The sequence below is a fragment of the Eptatretus burgeri genome, chromosome 11 (genome assembly GCF_056783735.1).
Source record: "Eptatretus burgeri isolate ZD-2024b chromosome 11, Ebu_testis_v1, whole genome shotgun sequence".
Lineage (NCBI taxonomy): Eukaryota > Metazoa > Chordata > Myxini > Myxiniformes > Myxinidae > Eptatretus > Eptatretus burgeri.
The window spans coordinates 84,762,024-84,774,835 of NC_140971.1; the positions used below are offsets into that span (position 1 = coordinate 84,762,024).

Consider the following 12,812-nt stretch of genomic DNA (forward strand, 5'->3'; position numbering starts at 1 on the left):
TATATTTTTTTTTTCAGTTCGAGTCATACCGACTGTGCATGAAACGAGAGTTACCATGGTTTGTGATGCTTTCGTTAAGTAGATTTTGTTAACCAATCACAAGGAAGAATTTCTGACAGGCCCATCCATAGTACATCACCTTCAGTTCCCATCCTAATTCACAGCACTGTTCTGTACCCATCCCCCAGCACCACGACCCCCTCCCTTAGCTGCTACAGCTTTGAATCCAGGACTAACAAAGGCCTCAACAGAGATAACTGACCAGAGCAGAGGGACAGGGTTAAAGCTCAGAGGTCAAGGGTCAACCAGCGAAGTGTGAAAATTGTTTTCTCTTCCTTTCTTTCCGTCCTTTTCTAGCCTCCAGAAGTTGCCCCCTACCCCTCATATCCCCATCATTTTGAAGCACATCAGGGCAAAGATGAAACTAAAATCAATATCCTTTTATATAATTACACTTACTAAATAATGCACTCCCGTACGTAGCAGATGGTACATTGTGGGTATGAATTGGAAAAATAAACTGGAAATGTTTGAAGTATTATGGAAAAAAAAACTCAAAATATGAATTTTGCTCATGTGGAAGTAAAAAAAAACCCCATTCATTCCACCAAAATGTAATAAAAAAATATATTATTTATCCTTCAAGGAATATTGCGAGCTGTGGATGTATTGTCTTCAAAAGGGTGTAAGCTTCTATCAAAAAGCGAGAAATATCATATGGTAACTTATCTCAGCAAAATAATATGTACCATTTAACGATATCAAACGTATGTAAAGCAGCGAATGGAATCAATCTGCTGGAATGATCAAAACATCAATCATTATGACACACAACAATGGAAATTGATGGAAAAGAAGAAGCAGACAGTAGCAGAAATATTTGTTATAAATGCACAAGGTAAACGAAGAGAATAAACAAATAAATAAATAAATAAACAAACAAACAAACTCGAGAATTCATAGGACACTTATCCCAAAGCAGTGTTTAAGTATACAATTAAATATTACACAAGCTCAAATGAGCTGAGATCCTAGTCCTCTTAATGATGACATCATAAAAACGAATATGACGTCATTGTGATTTATAAGGTTTGCGATAAATTATCTGTGCTAATGCCCGGCTTGATTCCCGCAAACAAAATTCAAATGGCTTGCCTAGTTTCGGAGATAATGGTATAGGCGATTTCCATTAGCGGCGATATTATTACGTCAACTTTTTTTCTAGGAAGAATTACCAAAATCGGAGATGGTTACTGCCTGCACGTGGGCTTTCTGCATATACATGGCAAGTTTCATGAAGATCCGATGAAAACTCTGGGTTGTGAAAGAAAAAATGTCAAAAAATAGGAATGACGTCATAAAAATTGATATGACGTCATAGTGATGTATCATATGTACGGTAATTAATCTCTGCTAATGCCCTGTTTGATTCCCGCAAACAGAATTCAAAAAGCTTGCCTAGTTTCGGAGAGAATTTTTTTGGCGATTTCCATTAGCGGAGATATTTTGACGTCATAACTTTTTTTCTCGGAGGAATTTTCAAAATCGGAGATGGTTACTGCCTGCGCAGGGTATTTTTACATACTGTATATATGCCAAGTTTCACGAAGTTTCGATGAAAACTGTAGGCTGTGAAACAAAAAAGTCCACAAGAAGAAGATGAAGAACAACAACGTGAGTAGGACTTCGAGATCCTCCACGAGGATCTAAAAATTAAAAATCTGAAAGTTATAGTACCGTTGATTGTGTCTTATACACCACCTTATTGAACATGTCCAAGTACCAGTACTGCTAAATGGAAAGGTTTTGAAAGTAGCAAAAAGGTGAACCGTGTTCTGCAGTGTTTAAGTATATAATTAAATTGAAATAAAATAGAGATTTTAAAGGTCAAAGAAAAAATAAAATTTGGAAGTTTAACTGCTGTCGACGCAGGGTTTTATATACCACCTTATTTAACACGTGACATTCGTTCTTTGTACCTGCTGTTTGTGTTCTTTATGACATCCTTAAAAACAGTAAGTTTCCTGTTTGGAATGATTTTCAATTTTTGTTTCACTGCCAGACAAGGAGACAAAGTAAAAAATATAAAATAAATATTTCACTCCTTTCTGTGCATGTGCGATTGGGATGAATTCCGTGCCAAAGTACTGTTAAACTACAGGTTCGTTTTCCGATTCCTGTTCAAAATAAAACATTCAATTGAAATCAAGTTGTTCCCCAATCATAAACTGACGTTTGTAGACAGGGCAGACAGACAGAAGTGAACCGATTGCTTAACCCTGCTTTTCGATGTGAGCGAGCACGGTGATAAATAGACAGATAGATAAATGTGTGGGTGAACAATGAGGCTCAGAGAAGGTGGAAGTAATGAAGAATGAGTCGCGAGAAGGAAGAGTAGTGTAGAGGAAAATAGAACAAGTGGTGGAAGAGCAAGATTAAGTGATGGGGGAAGCCTTGAAATAAATGGTAAAAGGAATAAAGGAAAAAGCAAAGAATGATTTAAAAAGTGCAAGAACAATAACTGTAAGAGAAAATATAACCACAGCAATAAATGATTGAAGTTCAATGAATGAAGAAAAGAAAAAAAAGGAGAGAAAAAGAAGGGAATGAGGAGGAATTAAAACCTTTTGCAAAAGAGAATGATAAATGGTAATTTGTCTATGCCTACGGGTCATTTCAGTTCAAAGTGAATCAAACGTCAGGCGCAGTTCAACACCCCCTCCGCACTCACAGGTCCTGCTGCCCAAAACAGCTGAGAGGAGACAGCTGCAGAGCAGACCTGATGATTGTGCAGCTTGAAGTAGTGCAAAAGCTGCGCAAAAAGGTTACGTGAGGATTCTATCAGCACGTGTGACAAGGTCTGGCAAGATATTCATTGAAGATGTACCTTTCGTTGAGTTCTGATTAATCAAATACTGTATCATGAGCATTATGGCAATGGTGCCGTCTCAGCACGAAACAATGCCCCCTAAAGTCTCATCTGCTGTAAGCATGTGAATAAGTCTGCACACAATGAATTATGTTTAAGTGTCAAGGAAAAGTAAGGCTTTAGTAATACGATATGCAGGAGAAAAAAAACTTGGTTCCCAATAAACAAGCTTCCCTGGGTCCAAAAACTTCAAAATACATCTGTTGTTCGGCTACTTGATCCAAAGCGAACTGCTTCTTCATTTTTGAATGCTAAATAAATCCTTTAATATCAATCCAAATATACACCATCAGGAAAACTACCATCGTATTATGTTCTTTCCTGACATCCATTATTATGCACAATTTAATGTGAAGGGACGGCAGTTTTTCGGAATTGAGATGACCCCTCTAATCAGCTGCAATTGACCAGCCCCAGAGTTAGGGAAGAGGGACAAAAACTGTTTGGCCTAGGCCTATCTTCTTCATTGGCTTGTCGGCAAACTAAAATTCCAGCCTAGAATTATTCCAACTGCCTCCTGAAACTCGCCGTTAGAAGTTGTGCCTCAAGGCAGGGATGTTTCCCTTAAAATCACTCCCGTAACACTCCCCCCTCCCCCAACTACCTACTGCTTCTCATCCCCACTGCGTGTGGCGAAAGGGCTTCAGATGATAAGGCCCTCTCTGGGCCTAGCACAACAAAGGTTTGACTCTAAGGTCAGCTCTCTCCGCCACTCTCAGGGTGCCTAAGACTCCCCACCCAGCCCTTTGCCCCCATAGTCCGTTACAACTGTCACTCTTTTGTGGTGCATTTTGTTTCTTGTTTCCAAAGCTTCTCCTGTAGGCCCCTCCCCCTCTTCTTCCACTCACACCTCCCAACTTTTCCTAGCTCCTCTATCACTCCTTTCATAGTCTTCCTCTCCCTGGCAATGCAGTTCTAATCCACCCACCCTCCCCCTCTCCCCCCCCCCTTACACACACACACACACACACACACACACACACACACACACACACACACACACACACACACACACACAAACCTCTGACCCCTTCTCCTATTGACATCTTCCTCTAGGCACTGAAACCCAGTCCCAGAGATGCTTGACAGATAAACTGAGGCTTAGAAGACCTCACAATAGAAATGCCACGAGATGACATGGGAATCATATTGGACCTGATCTCAAATTAATTACTTTTCTTTTTTAATCACAGGATGACACAATTATTACGTGATCCAGCAAGCATTCTTTCGGTGTTTAAAATCACGAAAAGTTCTAGAACCTGAAGCTTCACAGCACACTGAGTGTCAATGAGGGTGCAACACATTTTAAAGGGTTTCCTTTTGTCTGTGTAGCACATACGGGAAGAGAGAGAGAAAGGAAAAAAAATTCCCTTTGATTGAAAAAACAGGACAGAGCATTGCACTACAAATGAAAGTTGGGTTGTAAAGTCCTTGATGAGAATTCAAAGCTGGGATAAGGGAGAAGAGCAATGAGTGGTGGGGCGGGGTGTGGGGAGGGGGTGAGATTCAAATCTCAGTGGCCTATTCAATTGCCTAAACCTTCCAATCACGCCTGGCGGCTACCCCATCTTCACGTCTACATTGGGCCATACAATGAGGCCAAGAAAGATGTGAAAAAGAAACTTGGAAAATAGCTCATCGGATACAATGAGGTCCATCGAAATCAAAATCAGTGCAATACGCTGTACCGCAACCACCACCCTGAATTAAATTATCCAATTCACAAGAAAAGATGAGAGCAAGTGGAATTAACGGATAAGGACGCCATTTTGCCGATGGCATTTGTCTCTGTTTGCTTGAAGTTCCGCATTTTGGAAACGTGAGCATGTGAGCCACAGGTCAAAGTGGGTTCGTAAGGGAGCAATTGAGACAGCCTGCCCAGCAAACCGCATGGACGTGCAACTTGGAGCCAAAGTACGTGCACGTGTGCAAACGCCGCCTTATTTGCTTGTTTGCACTCACTACTTGGACCCCAACTGGGGCGGAAACAGTTAATTCCAGGATCGGGACTGCGCAGCTTTTCTTCCGTTTCTTTTCCAACCTTCTGACCAAGTTTTGACTCCCAAGCGTCAACGGTGTCACCAGAATGCCACTCCGTTGGAATGGTTTACTCAAACTATTCACGTTTGTGAAGTACCCAAACAAATTGCCATTAGGAACAAATAAAAGTAACTATCTCGTATGATTCCTCCAGGAGATTTCTTTGTTCCACTCAGAGTAATGTTTGCAAGCCATCCCTTGACAAGAACTACCTTTCACAAAGCCTTTGCACTTTTACACAGCCTCCCACCCCCTCCCACTTTACCGCCTGCCTTCTGCATACCCCCTGCTTTCCCCCCCACCCTACTCCTTTCTCTCCCTTCCTTAACCCTGCGACCCAGCATCTGCCAGAAGGGTTAGAGGTGACAGTCCCATAATGCAGTGTGGCCAGTCCCAAGAGAGGAGCAGTGGAGCACAGGGAAGGCAATCGTTGGTGGGAGGACATTGTCTACTGACCATCTTCAGCACTATTATGTTCTTCTTTCTGCCTCATGTCCCCTCACAATCAAACATCACTTCATCCTCCAAGGGTCTTCCCTTCTATTTGCTACAAATATATATATATATATATATATATATATATATATATATATATATATATATATATATATATATATATATATATATATATATATATATATATATATATTCTTCTTTCGGCTGCTCCCGTTAGGGGTCGCCACAGCGGATCATCCGTTATGATCCGCATAATGATTTGGCACAGGTTTTACGCTGGATGCCCTTTCTGACGCAACCCTGGTCGCCTCTTACGACACAGGGATCTGGTACACCTATTCTAACCGGGGTATACACCGGCCCAGTACACTGGTACTCACTTCGTCGACCTCGGAAGGATGACAGGCTGAGTCAACCCCCTGGTGTATTAATTCAGTGGCCCAACGGGGCTTGAACTCAGGAGCTTTTGGATCCCAAGCCGCTGCCCTAACCACTGCGCCAACACCAGGTATATATATATATATATATATATATATATATATATATATATATATATATATATATATATATATATATATATATATATATATATATATATATATATATATATACGCTTCCACATTAGAAATATAATTATTATTCTGTGAAAAGCTTCACTTTCAACTGCCTTCAACTGTTTTTTTTCTCTTTCATTCTTCACTAACACTGCATAATCGATCATATCTTCATGATCATTTCATCCTCAGTTATGACCTCCACAACCGAAGGTGGACGGAGGTTATATTTTCACCCATCTGTCTGTCTGTCTGTCTGTCTGTCTGTGCGCAGGTTATCTCAACAAGTTATAGACGGATTTGGACGAAACTTGGTGGACAGGTTGGGTGTGCATGACAGGGACAAACTGACTCGATTTTGGTGAAGATCCGGATCTGGATCTGGATCGAGATACGAAAGGTTAATTTTTTTTATTTCTTAAAGTGATTTTTTGACAATTGAGAGATGGGGACAAAAACGATAACATAGCACGATATTTCAAAACGTTATGGAAGAGTTATGGCAAAACTTGGTGGATGAGTGGGTAGGTGAGAAGAACGATGTCATTCGATTTTGGTTCAGATCCAGGTGCGGATCCGGCCTATCAGTGGGATACAAAACGTGAACTGTTCAGCCTGGCAGAGGTATGCACTCTACCAATTGCGATTCTAGTTACTTTGAGTTAAGTGTGTTATCTTTCATTGTTTTTCTGAAGATGCATTTTCCGTCCTGAGGAACCTGATCACGATAGTTGAGTCAAGATGTTTCTCACCTCCATGCAACTATTGTGAAGACCATCGTGTGGCATTGCAGGGGGCTTGCTTGAGGGGGGGGGTTGATCACAAACACAAAGGAATGCCTGCTCAGCTGTATGCTAAGGTGACAATGATACCATACTGAAGTAAGTACACACCGTTAGTAGTGCAGGACTGTGATAACAATGGCTGATAATCCAACACTGGTCATCAGTACATTAACCCATGCCCTTTCCCATTACCTTCCCCAATCCCTATGCATCCTTCTCTCGAACCCCCACGCTGAAATGGGGAGAATTTGAGCTGTGGGGAAAATCTCAACGCAAAGCCTCTGGGAAACGGACTAATCCTTCCATTTGGGTGAAGCGGTCATTTGGTGCCTGAAAACCAGCAAGCTGTTTACACTGCCCAGGGCGAGAGAGAGAGAGAGAGAGAGAGAGAGAGAGAGAGAGAGAGAGAGAGAGAGAGAGAGAGAGAGAGAGAGAGAGAGAGAGAGAGAGAGAGACAGAGACAGAGACAGAGAGACAGATAGAGACAGAGACAGAGACAGAGACAGAGAGTGAGAGACCGTGGGGGCTTTGGCAAGTATACTTTGGCACTCATTGAAGCCCAAGCAAATGGAATCGTAGAATGGCAATAAAAAGGAAGGTAGGTTTAACTTCGAGAGGTGTGGTCAGTGTGAGAGATGGATTCAGGAGGGGTCCAGCAAGGACTCAAAATATCCTTAAGAATCAGTCCCACCATCATGTCTGGAAGTATCTTTACACCCTGTACATCCACCTTGCGATGTATCAGCATCGCAGAGATGCCGACATTAGTGCCATCTCAAATCCTGCCAATGTAGATCCTGTCAAATTGGCCATGCAGGAGTCATCTTCAGTCATAAAACAAAGACTAGTTTGTAATGCCCGACACAGTAGTTTCCTGCTGCACAGCTTCTTGAATTACACTTGGTGATTAGGTCAATAATCCTTTGTTTCTTTAGGGAAATCCAATTGCCTTGCTGTAGATTGTCCAAATGGGATAAACCTCACGTACAGGACATTGTTTGTGGATCTTAACTTGTCTAAAAGTCATACCAATAATTATGTGTGACCTGCAAATAAATCAATAAACTCCACAAATAATACTCGACTTATGGATTAGCTTATTGTACAGATTATGCACGAAGTATTTCCATTTTAAAGAATGTATTTGGGGAGGGAGGAGGGAGGAAAGGAGTTGATGGTAACTTAAAAGAGAAATGTCATTTGAGGAAAAATTCCCTCCTCTTCGCTGAACATGGTTGACGAGCGCGTGGTTTAATACAACCACAAATGAATGGGAGGGGGAAAAATGAAACACTTTTGTTCCAGCAGCTGGATGAGGGCCCCCGACTTGCTTTGTGACATAAGTGGAACCCAGGGTGAGGCCACAAAAGCAAAAGGCCATCAATTTATCCTTTCGGCTCTTTGTTTGTTTGACACGTCTCTGGGTCTCCTTTGCGCCCTCTTTCATTAGCGTGCATGACTTCAGCTGAGAAAGTGAGAGGCACGGATCCAGTCAAGGGATAACCTCGATCATATCTAATCGAATTTTGTTGGGGGTCCGTTCCATGTCGATCAGTCTGTCTGCGCACACCAAGCTAAGACACGAGGCATTGAGGGTATTTAAGGTTTTCTTTTTCAAATGAAGTCAGTAATTTTACCCGTGGTACCGCCACGCGTTAATGAAATCGATGATACTCGAAAATCCTTTGATGTTCAGAAGATAATGCAATCTGACAAAACAGCTGACTTCAACCAACATCCTTCGATAATGACATGCTCCAAACGTGTGTGCGTGTGTCCGCACATCCTTTAGAAACAAGTTTGTCGGTTTTAAAAGTGCAAAATGATGGAGCAAATCAAATTCTCTTGAGACAGTGCACCATTGCTGACTTGGAATAGTCTCCGTCGGCCATGATGATGGGGGTGCGTGTGTTGCGTGGTCATTCAATTGGCTAAAGGTTTATACATAAGACGGAGAGGGGGGAAGGGGGTGGTCTGAGGTGGTTTTGTGGGGGAAGGGCACATTTTGCTGCTCGGCTGCCCAAAGCTTGTTCGCCTCTCACTCAGAGAGCCGAGGTCCCGTCTGCTTGGGTCGGGGAGCTGGGAAAGGGTGGGAGGGACAGGAATTGCGGATTTGACCCCCTGAACCCCTGGAGGAACGGAATAAGCAGGGGACTAGCTGGGCATCAAACGCTTTGGCCGGAGCCACCGAATGCCCTCAATATCCTTCCACCACTGAAATAGTCCCTGGACTGCCTCCTGCCCATTAATCCCCAGCGCGACTGATTCTTCACACCAGAAGTGGAGGATTACGAACCGATCTCTTGGGCAGCGCGTCTGCAAAGTTAGTCCAACCTCAATGTGACTTGACACTGTCCAAAAGTACTCGTTAATTACGAGCAAATCAAAGGTAGAACTTTCCTTCCTTTGAGTATGTAGCCGATCACTTTTGACTTAAAAAAACCATGATTGACCACTTCGCAATATTGTTTTGAATTTATAAAATCTGAAACAGGAAAAGTTCATACGTCACAATCAATGCTCCAATGTCACATCTTCATTTACAACCATGGATTGCTCAATGTTACATTGATAACCTTTCATTTACATAATCTTCTTTTTTCACTTTTTACCCTCTATGTGGAGACCCGGCACAATTTGTCACTTTCTCCAGCTGGGATCGCTCCACAAACGCATCGTGCATTCCTCATCTCGTGGATGAAATAAAATCCATTAGTGGAAGGATGACACTGTCTTATGCCTGGTGTTGGCTTAATGGTTAGGGTGGTGGGCTTGGGATCTCAGGATCCTGAGTTCAAATCCCACTCGGCTATCGAATTAATACCAGGTGGGATTGACTCTGCCCGTCATCCTTCCGAGGTTGGCAAAATGAGTGCAAGCTTGTTGGTATCCTGTGTCGGAGTGGCGACCCATCCATGATTGTGCCCAAGAGCCAAGGAGATTGCTGAGGCAGCACCAACGCTCTGCACAGAGTATGGTCCAGATGGATGGATACTGTCTTGATAAGGAAAGGCAAAGTATGGCAGTGCTCAGAGATGGATGAAGCAGAGGCCATGACACCATTTTCCTTCATAGAGGTATCTCAGACCTGCATCGCACCCACTTATCCTCACACTGAGTCCGCATAGCAGTGTCTGTCTCTGTCTCTGTCTCTCTCTCTAATCTGGGAAGAAACCAACGTGCATCAATTGTATTGACAAGTGATGAGACCAAAGGGTGTTTCCGTACCGTTCAAGCCTTCGGGGTAAGATAATCAGCACACGAAGGTGACTTTGGAGACATGCAGTGGCAATGACCAGATTTGTTGCGAGAAGAAGGCACTGCGTTTCCATATAGGCTGGTGGTTATCGACCGAGCCTCAAAGAGGATTGACCTGACGATGCTTCCAAGTGCCAGCCAGGGTCGAACATGCTAAGAAGCCATGCTCCTTCCATGCTAAGAATAAAATGGGGGCGGGGGGAGCTCGACATTGACAACATTTGTTCAAGATCATAGAGGGCAGCTGCTGAGTTCGGATAAGGAATGTCCAGATGAATTCGTCTCAACACTGTGAGCTGAAGCTTGTGAGGGTAGGTTAACATCGAGGTTGGATTCTTCTTCGGATGATGAGTATGGAACACTGCACGACCGTTATTACGGCAACGTAGCTTTGCACGTTTCTTTACGAGCTTGTTTAGGGTGCAATGAACAGGCAACTCGTAAAAGAAACATCGTTTACGAGGGGTGTGAGAGAGTCCCAGCGCTTTACGGGTATCGCTGGCACGGGCCAGGAAGTATGAGGCTATTGCAAATGAGCGGCGCATGCTGGAAACAGTTACAAGCAATGATATTTTGTTTAAAAATTTCAGTTTATTAACATTAAATGAACTTCATGATCGTTCGTCTCATACAGCAGACCACGAGGAAGCTTTTGAATTTGCCACCTTGGCTTACTCTTTGCTACTTGACTCCATCTTTGCACACGAGTCAACATCCATGATCATGCCGTGAGATCTTCAACACCCTTGATTTGATATACGAGTGTAATTCAATCGACTTTAAGACATACACTGCATGTTCATTCATTAATTCTTTCACACCAGACTTTCAGTCCACCACAGGATGAAGGAAGGCCCCCCACACCAAGTTTGCCAAGTGCAAGTTGGCAAGAGAGTTAGGGCAGGCGTTTGAGAAATGTTCAAGATGCCGGTGATAACTCGCTACTCATCACAAAGCACACTGATGGGATCTTCAGTTCTCACTGAATAATGCCAGCACACAGGACACCCAGCTTCACGTCCACACATGGGACGGTGCACTTCAGGATGCAACTGCCGAGGAACCACATTTCACATATGAACTGCGACTCGAACCCATCCATCCATTGGGACCATACTCCGTGAAGAGCGTTGGTGCTGCCTAAGCAGTCTCCTTGGCTCTTGGGCACAATCCTGGACAAGTCGCCACTCTGACACAGTATACCAGCATGCTGGCACTCATTTTGTCGACCTCAGAAGGATGACAGGCAGAGTCAACCCCACCTGGTATCATTTCAATAGCCAAGTGGGATTTGAACTCAGGATCCTTGGATCCAAAGCCCACCACCCTCACCATTAAGCCAACACTAGGCATACTTAAACCCACGTTGGACGATACTAATTATATATGTATATATATATATATATATATATATATATATATATATATATATATATATATATATATATATATATATATCCCATGCTTTGTGGCTGAAGAAAACTGCATAAAGCAACCATGAAAAGCTGCACAGGTTAAGCCCTTTGCGGTTTCAAACTCTACTTGAGTTCCTCCACAGCTGAAAAACATTCACAAGTACTACATATATACGAGTTGCTTTTTATGGTTGCTTCCTGCAGATTCCTTCGGCTAGAAGAGCACAGGAGGAGTAAATTTATTTATATAATCCTGGCCACCTGGGGTAATTGATTTGGTGAGAGCTGAGAGGTTATTTCCTCCAGTTACAGGTGAGGGACATGATTGGATCCTGTTATCATATGAAGGTGCAGTGAAAATAAATATATTTCTTCTCCCCCCCCACCCCATCCCCTTGAACTCATGTATATTGTAACTTTAATGTTGACAGGGTAAAGCATGTACCCCAGGAACATCACCCGTGACGAAAAGAGCGACAAAATCTTTGCGTTCGCATGAAACCTCCATCATAATACTCCGTTACAGATCTCTCCCAGTCGTTAAGGTGAGTGAATGAGTCCAGGTAACCCACCAGTTTGGATTTCTAGAGACATAAATGAGCGGCTGCCATCCCCAACCTATGTTTCCACAGTGTGTGGCGGATGCGCAAATATTCTTCCCCTCCGAATGTTTCCGCTAAAACGCCTCCTCTCTTTTTGCAATGATGTTGCCACTTCTCCCCCGAACGTGAAAAAACAGCCTTTCTCAAATCGGCTGCTCATTACCGTGGAAAATAAATGAAAATGTCTTCACACGTCCTGAGTTAAAATCTCGCTCAGCCGTTGAATTAATACCAGGTGGGGTTAACTCGGCCTGTCATCCTTCTAAATCTCGCTCAGCCATTGAATTAATACCAGGTGGGGTTAACTCGGCCGGTCATCCTTCTGAGGTCGACAAAATGAGTGCCAGCTTGCTGGTATACTGTGTCAGAGTGGCGACCTGTCTAGGATTGTGCCAAATAGCCAAGGAGACTGCTTAGGCAGCACCAACGCTCTGCACGGAGGATGGTCCCAACGGATGGATGGTCTTCACATGTGATCTCCGTACAGAGACTCAACAGCCTGTTAGGGTGGTGGCCGTTCAGAAAGTCACAAATTAGACCAAATGGTCATCAACAGGTGTGGGATTAAACTGTGATGTTTAGTAGCTGTAAACAAGATAGCCGGCTTCGCGTGCTCTGGAGTCTGAAGTACGTGTGTGGACAAGGTGCTTTTCGATGCAGTGCCCCCTGCTGGAACTAGCCGAGTTTTAGTCGCATCCAATTTCGCACGGGTATCCGAAGCAGCGCTTGATGCTGCCCTGGTAACATGAAGCTCAAACGGGGATTTCAGA

The 12,812-nt window shown here is 43.3% G+C and overlaps 1 protein-coding gene across 2 annotated transcripts in view; it reads right to left on the bottom strand.

The window, feature by feature from the left end:
• The window catches only part of LOC147017516 (protogenin-like), a 125,237-nt gene that overhangs the window by 111,272 nt on the left and 1,153 nt on the right, over positions 1-12,812 (bottom strand). The gene's annotated exons all lie outside the window — the stretch shown is intronic.